The 11,724-nt window shown below is 49.5% G+C and overlaps 1 non-coding gene across 1 annotated transcript; it reads right to left on the reverse strand.

Moving 5' to 3' along the window:
• Positions 1-4,811: 4,811 nt before the first annotated feature.
• TRNAA-CGC lies at positions 4,812-4,883 on the reverse strand. The gene has a single exon. It is a non-coding gene; the product is annotated as a tRNA-Ala (tRNA).
• Positions 4,884-11,724: the final 6,841 nt, after the last annotated feature.

An 11,724-nucleotide genomic window follows, 5' to 3' on the forward strand; every position in this document is an offset into this window, starting at 1 on the left:
GCTGCTCTGGTGCCTCCACCCTGCTGAGTGGCGCTCGGAGATGCCAAAGCCCACAGCTGAGCCCAGATCCAGCAGGTGGACAGACCAGCGGTTCTCAAGCTGCCTGCACATTAGGAGGGTCAAGCTCCCAAAGATCCTGATGCAAGTAGGCTGGGAGGCTGCCTGGGCACTGAGAGGATCTAAAGCTGATGCTGACGTTGGGCCGGGGCTGAGAACCACCAGCCTTGAAGGAGACATGGTGCTCCCGCTCCATAAGCGGAGGTGCTGGAAACCCTCAGACGCCACACCCTCCTCCTCCTTCTGCTGCTGGACAGATGGGCTCTGTGGCTTCAGTGTCCAGAATGGCCGGTTCCCCAGGCTGTGGCAGAAGGTGGTACAACCCCAGCAAGGCACTGGGATGTCAGACCAATTGTTCCGTCCTCTCTGCCTCATGCCGCAGAGACCCAAAATCATTCCTCTGAGTAGAAACACCCCACCCGGCATGTCTGCTGTGCTCAGGGACCAGTGGGGAGCCAGTCCCCTTCAGCCATGCTTCCTTGACGTTTTTCGAACACTCCACACCTTCACAGTTAGATTCATCTTCCTGCGTTCTTCAAAAGTCTGCTGCTCCCCACCCTCCCCTGCTCTTCCCTCACCTTCCCGTGTTCGTCCTCTGTCTCCTTCTCCCCAAGTATTAGAGGAAGAAAGGGGCTATCCAACAATCATGGAGACCAGGATTTGATTTGATTTTTAACTTCTTATAGGAATGTCCAAGCACCCGCTAGAATAGAGAGGTTAGCACAGTGAGCCCCAAACACCCGTTGCCAGCATCCGCGGTCCACCCCCAGCCCCTGCCTGCTTGCACTCCATCAGAGGGGACCTTGCCACCCAAGATCGTAGCCTTTTCCACTATGTGGGTCCTCCGAGGGTTGGGCTCATAAGAAAACAATCATAAGCCTTCAGTAAGCCCTCTGGGCTGCTGAGAACTCTCATCTGGAGAGTTCAGATGCCAAGAACCTCCCCGTGCATCTGGCCTTGGTAGAGACCCTTCACCTATAGCAGCTTATTTCAGGAGAAGAGCTGGGTTGGTGTAGGAACGTGGAGCAGATCCCAGTCTGTCTTCACAGAAGCTGCTGGTGGAAGTCCTGAATCCTTATGGGGTTGGGGCTTGCTTACCTCCTCAGCACCCAGCTGGTCAACACTGCATTGGCCAATCCCCTTGGAGAAAAAGGAACATTGCTTCCAGAATCCATCAGCCCCTATCACAAACCTACCACCTTTGCCACGAGATGAAAAGACACCTGAAGTGTGTTTGTCTGGGGAGGGGAGAAAGGAGGCCAGCAAAATGGTTCGTTTCAAACTTGAAGGGCTTTGTCCAGGTTTTGTTCAATCCCAGGCTCACGGCTAAACTATCTGAACTCCAAACCAAGATAAATACACCTCTAAAGTTAACCATGTTATTACATCAAGGCTGATGTAATGGTTCCAAACCATGAGAAAATAATATTCCAGCATAATGGGTCTCTCTGTTTAGCTGGAAGGAAGGCTGGGCTGCTGGCTTCTTGTCAACTAGAATTTGGCATTTTCTATCATTGTTAAGCTGGGTGTGCGTGTATGTGTGTATGTGTGTAACCTAATTAATGATGTTTTAGTAATTGTGGTGTGAGAGTATAGAGAGATATTAAAATATAATTAGGGGGTGCAAAGAAGGTTCCTGACCCACCCAGAGAAGGAAGGGTTCCAGAGTGATTGTCCCCAGCCCGCCCCACCCCAGAGCCCTCCCAGACTCAGCTTCTCACAGGATGACATCTAGGATTCCAGTGGCCCTCCAGGTCACAGTTCAAAGGGTGGAGAAAGGTCAGACTACTTCACTTTGGGAGACAACTTCCGGGTAAAAGAGGAAGTGGTACCCACCCACCACAGGAAGGTACTGCACGTGCCCCTCGATGCCCTTATGGTGTCTACAGACAGATGACAAGCTGGCCACGCCGAGCTGAGTAGGACACATGCTAAATAAGGATGGTCCAGGGGGAAGGGTAGAGCTCAGCGGTAGAGTGCATACTTAGTATGCTCGAGGTCCTGGGTTCAATCCCCAGTACTTCCATTAAAAAAAAAAAGGATGATCCACTTGGTTGCTGCCCCCACCAGGTCGGAGATGGACATATAGGGACTTTGACAGGGACTTTGGCCACGGGTCCCAGTGCCAATATTCAGCCTCTGTTTCCTCGGGCAGGTCACTCACAGCTCCCCAGATGCCAGGCAGCAGCTCTGGACCTCATACCTTCCCCGGGAGGGCCCCTTCCACACCACTCAAGTCTCCAAGTCAGAGAAGTTTGCCCACCACTGAAATCAGAGGCCTCCCCATTCCAGGTTCTACCTAGAATGCAAACTTTTTTTTTTCCTGAGGGCTTTTTAAACATATCAGTCATCAACATTTACTACCAACCAGGTGCAGAGCTCAGAGCCGGCCCCTGTCCCAGGCCCATGGACCCTTTAGGCAAATCAGGCTGAGGCAGGTGTGGGGACAAAGGTTCGTGGTGTCACAGCTCATTGAATCCCTACCACAAACCTACCACTATTCCCATTTTGCAGATGAGGAAACAGAGGTTCCAGAAGTTCAGGCACTGGCCTGGTGTTCTGTGGGTGGAGTCTGGTAGAGCTATAGGGCGCAGCACAAGGTGGACATAAGCCCACTCTGCAGAAGCCTACTCATTTGCTAGCGCTGCAGGACAAAATTCCCCTGACCGAGGGCCCTCAACTGCAGAGAGATGTTGTCTCGCTGTTCTGGAGTCCAGGTCTAAGACCAAGGTGTCGACAGGATCATTTCCTTCTGAGGTTGGTTGTCTCCTTGTGTCAGATATGAGTCTCCTCCCTGCGTCTCCACATGGTCTCCCTCTGGGTGTGTCAGTGTCCTAATCTCTTTTTATAAGGACACCATCATAGTGGATCAGGCCCCCCTAATGAACTTACTTTACCTTCCTCATCTCTTCAAAGACCCTGTTTCCATTGTCATTCTAAGTGAAGTAAACCAGAAAGAGAAAAAGAGAAAGACAAATACCATATGATATCACTCATATGTGTAATCAAAAGAAAAAAAAAGACGGAAACGAGCTTATTTACAAAACAGAAACAGAATCACAGACAGAAAACAAACTTATGGTAACCAAGGAGGAAAGGGGGTGGGAGGGGATAAATTGGAAGTTTGAAATTTGCAGATACTAACTATTATATATAAAATAGGCAAACAATAAGTTTATACTGTATAACACAGGGAACTATATTCAATATTTTGTAGTAACCCATAATGAAAAAGAATATGAAAAGGAATATGTGTATGTGTATATATAACTGAAACATCATGCCATACACCAGAAATTGACACAACATTGGAAACTGACTATACTTCAATAAAAAAAAAAAAAAAAAAAGACCCTGTCTCTAATACAGTCATGTTCTAAGATACTAGAGGTTAGGACTTTAACACATGAATTTGGAGGGGACACAACCCAGCTCAACAGGTGGCCTGTGGCGGGCTCATTCCGGGGCAGTGGTGGGAATGGGTTGCAGCCAGCTCGAAGAACCATCGACACGGTGTTACTGAGTGCCTGTTGCGCCATGATTGGTGCGAGACGGCCCTGGATGCCATGGTGTGAGCAACACGTGGGAGGAAAGGACAGTGGCAGAGGGAGCAACGTCTCCCCGTTGCCCATCAAATCGCTCCAGAGAGCACAGAGCTTGCATGTGAGGCTTTGCAAATATGTTCAAAACACATCTGCCAACTACACAGACTTCACAGGCCCTCCCGGAGCCCTGCAACCTCAGCTGACACCACTCTCAGCCAGCCCAAGGAAACTGGAGGCCCTCTGGTTCTAATTTCTCCCCCTTCACCCTGCAGAGCCCGTAAGTGTGGGTTCAACAAGAATTTGCTGAGTGAGTGAATGAATAAATGTAAGTTTCTGACTGATTCAGACCTCCTGGTCTGCCCTCATTTCTTTCCTGCTGAAGCTTCCTGGATGATTTCTGGACCAGACTGTTTGTTCATGATTCAGGATGGGGCCCTACGAAGCTGACACCCTGGGGTGTCAGATTCACAGGTAGGCAACAAAACCTCCAATGACACATCCACACTCCAAGTTGCTGGAGGTAGAAGGGCAGACATGGAATTTCAAACACACCAGCGGATGCTCGGGAGGTAGGCATCCAGATTTCCTCTGGGGATGGACAGTAGCAGGACCTTAAGCAAGGAGCATCTGGTGCCTCCTGATGGAAGGGCTTATTAAATGCCGGAAACAGTTGCCAGGCGAAGACTTCTCCGTAGGTTTCACCAGCAGGCCTGCTCCTTGGCTGTCTGGATCAGCTGAGGTGTGATCTTGCCTCAAGGCAGGAGGGAGAACCCGATGGCCTCCTTGGGTCCCTTCCTGCCCTGGGATCTCAGGCAGACATTAACCTCTGGGGAGTGACAGTAGGTGAGCGATCCCCATGGCCCGAAGCCAGCAGTAACAGGGTGGCCCGGTCTGGGCAATCCACCTGGAGCTAACCAACTGGTAGAGTTGCAAATAGCAACAAGTCTGGCAGCTTCCAGGATTACCCATTCGACAGGGCAAGAAGCAGTAGGTGGAAATACTCAACCTCAGAGGAAACAGTAGCTCGGGGTGGAGAGTGTGTCCACAGAATGTCCTGGACACACACACACAGAATGTATTTATGCAGAGGTGCTGGGAAGGCCTCCTTGGGAGGTCCCTCCTCTCAGATCATGGAGAAGAATCACAGCTCCCAACTAAGCATTGTATGAGCCTTTAGCTTGGAGGTAATCAGGTTTATATTATTTTTAATGGAGGTATTGGGGATTGAACCCAGGACCTCATGCATGCGAGCCATGCACTCTACCACTGAGCTATACCCTCTGCCACCCACCCCAGCCTTCAGATTTACTGCCTGATTTTTCCCAAAAAAAAATCATCAAAGGAAGGAAGGGCTGGGGAGACCCTGTTGGTTTCACATTGAAAGACAAGGACACTAAGAGATGGCCAAGATCACATCAATGTGGCCCCAAATGCAAGGAGTTTGCACCAACTACTATGGTCCACATGCCTTTCTTAGTAACTTTTTTGTTCTAGGCACCTCTGAAATCAGCTTGGCTTTTTTTCTTCCCCACGCCTGGTATAGAATCACCACTAACCTTATCTACCCATAAATCACCTAAGCAACCTATACACATTTTTGAGGGTCTATAATTGATGCAGAAGAAACGTTACCTTCCTTCAGAGAGTTTTGTGTTGGGAACACAAGACAAACACAGGGGAAACTATAATAGACAGGGTGAGACAGCCTGTGACCAAGAACTAGAAGCAGTCTTGATGCTCAGAGGAGAGGGATGCCTATGAGGGCAGGGCAACCAGGGCAGACTTCCTGGAAGAGGTGGTGGGACGGGTGCAAGGCCTTGGGAAAGGCTTGGATTTAGAAGTATCGGAGACAGAAGACATTCTGGGCCAAGTGAACCGCAAGTAAGGGTGTGGCAGAACCACAGGCAGTGAGAGGCCACCAGGCCCAGTGCTGAGGGCCCCCAGTGAGGCACAGGTCAGAGGCAGGTGGGGGCAGCCTCCCAGGCTATGAAGAGATACTGGGAGAGATGTCCTGGTTGGCAGTCATGGAAGGTTTCTGCACAGAAGGGGATCTCCCCAAAAGCATCTCTGAAATGACCACCACAACAGCATGTGTCATTTTCCAAGCACAGGGTAGGTGTTCACTGGGCAGCTCACTGTTGAACCACTGATCAGCGGCCAATAGGAACATCGATGAGGCTCCTTCTGACGTTGCCAACATCCACATACAGTGTTTTCCACCAGATGGAACCCCTCGGAATCCCTGCACCTCCCAGGTTTTTGGCCTCCTGTGAATTTCTCAGTACATTCATAACACACACACACTCAGGTACACATGTTGAATGACAGACACACAAGACTATATTAATTGACTTGGCTTTAGTTAAAAAATATGTGTTTAAAACTTGAGCCTTATCGCATCTTCACAAGTTATTTGCATTTCTTACATTTGTTGTCCCAATACTGTATCATGGTGTAAAGGAAATTGCCTTTGAAAATGCAAAGATGTAGAGGACCATCATGAAATGTGTTCAAACAGGGGCTGTCTCCTAGTTCAGAAAAACATGTCCAATGACAGAATACAGAAAATGCGAGAGAAAAATAGAAAAGGAAGAAAGGAAACTTTCCAGATCCACATGTGACCAAAATTCAGAAATATAAATAAAAACATGATTTATTGTGATACAAAACAAAACAAAACAAAAAAACCCAAGCCTCTAAGTTAGCCTCTCAGAAAAGCCTCTGGGTCCATGATTAATTGCTGAACAAACTGATTCTTTCATACGTTCTTCCTGTAATGCATGGGGGCTTTGAGCAGTGGAGACCCAGGCTGATCTGGTTTCCTGTGACTGACTACTCTCACCTTCTGACCTGTGCTACATGCCTCGTGCCCCTCCTCGGCTCCTGGCCTGCTGCAGCCCCTCACCCCAGCCCCTCTGCCCACGTCTCCACCCAGAGCCACTCATTCATCCCCCATGCATTTATCTCTGGAGTTCCTCAATATGGGCCAGCAGGGTGCTGACATTCAGTCAAGGCAAACAGAAATTTAACATGAATGTAATCATATAAGCAAAAGCATTTTATGTTGTGATGAGTTAATAAGGAAATAAATGAGAGCGGTCAAGCAAGAATAAATGACTTTCCCCAAGGAAGTGTCACCTGAGCTTAAACTGAAAGGATGAAAGATTGAATGGGGGATGTGACGTGGGAGGACAAAGAAACCCAGGGATGTGTGGCAGCATGTGCCAAGGCCCTGGGGTAGAAATGGCTCAGTGCAGCCAAGGAACCAGGAGACAGCCATGGGGGCTGGAACATGGTGGTCAAGATCTCAAAATGAGGTCTCACGGGGCTTCAAAGATGATAGTTGGACTTCTGCCCTTTCCCTCCACACTATTCCCTCCCCTATAAAAACCCTTTGCTTCCCCTATAATCACTCGTAGGTAATGGAATCACTTAAACCTTCCTTCTCCCTTCTTATACTCAGTTGGTCACTAAATCTTTCTAGTTCTACTTCAAAATCTCTCCCAACTCTCCACTCTCTCTCACCCTCTGCCTTGGTTTGGGTCCTCAGTGTCACTTAGCTATCTGCTCTGCTCCTGCCTAAAAATTCCTGTCCAAGTTGGCAGGTGTTGTAGCTGGGTGATGAACACATACATATTTTTCTATATGTTTGAAATTTACTAAAGCAACTACTAGAAAAACAAAACAACAAAAACCTTCCTCCTCCGCAGGAGGTCTCATCCTCAAAGAAGGGTATTTATTTTCTGGGCTTTGCACATATCAGCTAAGTATGAAACACTCAATCCAGGAAACAGATTTCCAGTGCATCTAGTCTGTGTGTTTTAGTCTCCCCCCGTCCCAACTACTTTGAAGACCCTGTCTGTCCTGTGTGGCCAGTTGCCTGGAGACCAGCCTTGCCCCTCACAGGCCCACCAACATCACCTGGCATCCACTCGTGATGAAAGTCTTGTGTCCACGCCATTCAGACCCTCGCCCTTGTGTTGGTCCCTCTACCTGGCTCGTCCTTCTGCCCTTGATAAATTCCTACTTGTTAGTCAAGATCAGCCTCAATGTCAAATGCTCAGAAAGCCTCTTTCCTTCCTCCTTCTGCTCCTCTGTACTGGTCTGTATCTCCGCCTCCCCCCTAGTCTAGGGGCTCCTCGTGGGTGAGAACCAGGCTGCCACTGTGACAGTAGAGCCAGTGCACCTCGCCTTGTGCCCAGGGCCCTGCAGAGTGCCTGCCTTGGGAAGATGGCGTTTAAGTCTCCATTTTCGAGCCTGGGAAGCAGGCTCAGCGCACTTAGTGCGGAAGCTGAAGGGGGTAGCCCCCACTAGGCCCCATCCTGCATGCAGCCCCTTGCATGGCAGCCCTCAGTCAGCACCCTGCCCGGGACCTGGCACACAGGCCCTGCAGGACCCATTTGCTGAGCAAATTCAAGGCCCCTCATCACCTCTGTTCCCCTCTGCCTCTCACCCTTCCTCCAGGCAAGCAAAGCTCCGTGGGCAACTGAGGATCCAGCCACAGACTGAAGCCCAGACGCTCTTGTGATCATCAGAGAGACCCTCGTGTGGGGACCTCTGTTACCCACGGGACCCCCACCCCTACGTGTCCCACCTGCAGCCCTGTGTGGCACCCCTGGGAGTCCAGAGCGGGAAAGTGGCGGTCAGGCGTTCCCCTGACTACGCCGACCTGACCAAACTCACTTCCAGGTAATTTCACATGAGTCCCTGACTTCACTTTGTCCTCCCAGAAAAATAAAAAGCAAGACCCAAAACCCTGACAGAGGTCTGTGTTCAGACTTGTCTCTGATGTAACATTGACCACACCCACTCTTCTAATAGATGTGTTGGTAAAATGTTTTTCTAAAGAGCTCACATAAAAAGTATTAAGGTATAATTTCTCCTCCGTGCTCCTGTGGAACGTTCCGGAGGCTACAGCTGAGGGTAAAACAAAGTGAAAGTCTTCTCCCCACAAGCGCCAGCCTGTCCCACAGCTGCAGCTTCTTGCCGTCACAGGAATGGTGGTTGGTGATAGTGTGGCATGAACTTTGCTACAGGTGACACCAAACGTTAAAAAAAAAAAAATTAAGCAGTTATTAAGCTAGGTGTAGACAACCTCGGGCACTGGGTCACACCAAGTGAATTCATCTCTGCTACTCCGTTTATAGAGGCTTTCTCCCTTAAAAACTGCTTCCATAGTTTCTGTGCTTTCATTTTGGTGAATCCCCAACCCCTGCAGGGTCCCTCAGCCATCATGGTGCCCGGGAATCGGTGACTTTCGACAGGTTCTGAGTCTGGGATGAGTCTGCGAGGCGCCAGGTCTTCATAACCCAGAGTCTAAAAGAAGTTAGATTGAGGTGTAAAAGAAAGTTGCTCGGTGTGAGGGAAGAATAAAAACCTTTTCTTCCAGTGAAGAGCTAACATTTTGGGTTTGGGGAATTTTTTTTTTTTTAAGTTTTCAAAGTTTTTCAATAGAAATCCAAAGCTGGGAGTAAAAAGGGATGTTTCTGGCAGTCAGGGCTGTGTCCTGGCTATGATATTAACACAGGGATTAATATCAATTACATCGTCAAGCCTCACTCACCCTTGCAAAGACGGGGAAGATAAGGGGACCCCAGGCTTTCCGTGCGAGGGACTGCCCTGGTTTTGGGCCCCCCGCCTGTGTGTCCCTTCTGGGACTCGGTCTGCCATCTGCACGTGGAGGGTCACACTAGCCCATCTGCCTGCACAGGTTGTTACGAGACTCAGACAGGGAAGGATGCCACATACTCCGTTAGTGTGAGCCACGATGATCCACGCAGAAGCTGGAGAGTCTCTGGGGCTCGGCTATCTGGTTGCCCCAGTGGCTGAGTGGTGGTGCCCAGAGTAACAAACACACCAGAGCTTATTACCCCACAGGCCAGCCCACCCTTGACAGCTGTCAGGGGCCGGCGTGGGTCAGCTCGGGGCAGGCACTGCACTGCTGCAGGTGGAGGACTTTCTGCAAAAGCTGGTTCTCTTCTTCAGAGGCATCTCAATGATTTCTTTTTTTTAAATTGAAGTAGAGTTCGTTTACAATGTGTCAATTTCTGGTGTACAGAATAATGTTTCTGTCATACATATACATACATATATTCATTTTCATACTTTTTCATTATAGGTTGTACAAGATATTGAATATCGTTCCCTGTGCTGGACAGTAGAAAATTGTTGTTTATCTATTTTATATATAGTAGTTAATATCTGCAAATCTCAAACTCTCAACTTATCCCTTCCCATCCCCTTTCTCCCCTGGTAACCATAGTTTGTTCTCTATGTCTGTGAGTCTGCTTCTGGTTTGTAAATAAGTTCATTTGTGTCTTTTTTTAGATTCCATATATAAGTGACATTGTATCATATTTTCCTTTCTCTTTCTGGCTTACTTTACTTAGAATGACGATCTCAAGATCCATCCATGTTGCTGCAAATGGCATTATTTTCTTTTTTATGGCTAAATAGTATTCCATTGCATATATAACTTCTTTATCCTGTCATCTGTCAAGGGACATTTAGATCAATGATTTCTTGTATCTGCTATTTTTATCTTTTCAATGGACCCAGCTCTGGAGTTTAAAGCCTTTATTAAGTACTAGAAACACACCAGAAAAGCATGGCCTACTAACTTCTAACCTGTCCACACCGCTAGCAGAACTACCCTGGGCTGGCACTGGCCTCCGGGAGCCACTTGAGGGCTCACCTTTCAGACCAAAGTCTGCTGTGTAATTTGATTTACTTACAGAAGACCTAAAAGCTGTAGGGGCCTCCCCCTGACCCCATCAAGTCCTGGACCTGGACACATTTCAGGAGGCCACTCCTCTGATGGCACCAGACGTGGACCCAGGCAATGTCCCCAGCACTGGCAGCATTTCTGGACAACCTGATCTCCCTCATCAAGGCTCCCGCTGGCCTCCACCTCTGAAGCAGATGAAATAAAATTAGGGGTTTGCAGCGGCCTAATTTCCTCCCAGGGAGTAAGACAAGGTTTAGAGGAAGGGTTCAGTTTGTAAATGTTCTAGAAATGAAAGAACTTAAAAGTGAGGGATGATTTAAGCTTAAAAATGGTTTCATGCTTTGAGGTTATTCATCAGATCAGCAAGGCTCTGATGCAGAAACCACAGCTGACCTGAGGACGGTCGGAGCCTCAGTCCTGGTCCTTCTCTGGGAGGAGGGAGGGGTCACGGGCCACCTGCTGTGAGCCCTGGAGCTTCATGAACCTGCCTTATTTAACCTTCACAACAACCCTGTTAAAGTAGGTGTTATCACCATCTTACACGCAAAAACTGAGCCTCAGGAAGATTAAGTAATTGCCAAAGTCAACAGCTCCTCACTGGCAGGGCCTGGACAGGAATCCAGGCCCACCCCAGCCCACAGCCCACGTTCTTCCCACTCTGGGCTCTGAGTCCGGGTCCAGGAGCCTCATGCCCACTGCTGCAGCCTGTCGGCTTCAACTGCCAGGTGGCAGGAAAGAGGTGGGATGGATGGGGGGCTGAGGAGCAGGGAGACAGAAAAACGGGCCGCTCTGGGAGTCTTCACGAAGCCAAGACAACAAGGGCTGGAACCACGGGTGAGGATCCATAAATTGGGCGAAGGGTGGACTCAGAACCGGCAGGGCTGGGCAGCTGCTGACTCAGACCTGTCACCCTGGCACCCCCACACATAGCAGGCTTTGGGGGCAAGGGTATAGGAGCACAGCTAAGGGCAGAGGAGGAGAGGGCCATTGTTATAGGGGGTACAGAGCAGCCGGGGGCCCGGGCAGCAGCTACAGGTCAAGTTCTACCATACATGTGTTCAGTGGTCCCCGGGGGAGGCTCACAGCTGGGGAGGAGGGTGTTTGGTGTCCTCAAGGAGAGTCAGGACCGGGGCATTATCTTGCACGAAGCTGGCAGCTGAAGCTAAGAGTCGGGAACATAGATCAGGAAAGGAGAGGCCAGAGAGGAGGGGAAGAGGCCCGGGCCAGAACCCTGGCCATAACTTTCCCTTCCCTCCCTGCACGGAGACCAGCCAGAGGTGGAGAGGAAGGAGCTACCAGAGAACAGGGGAAGCAGAGGGATAAAGGCCAGCCCAGCTCAGGGTATCAAGTGGCCAGAAAGGATAAGGCAGGGGAACTGTGAGGACACCAGCAAAT

This window comes from Camelus ferus, chromosome 5 (assembly GCF_009834535.1).
Source record: "Camelus ferus isolate YT-003-E chromosome 5, BCGSAC_Cfer_1.0, whole genome shotgun sequence".
NCBI lineage: Eukaryota > Metazoa > Chordata > Mammalia > Artiodactyla > Camelidae > Camelus > Camelus ferus.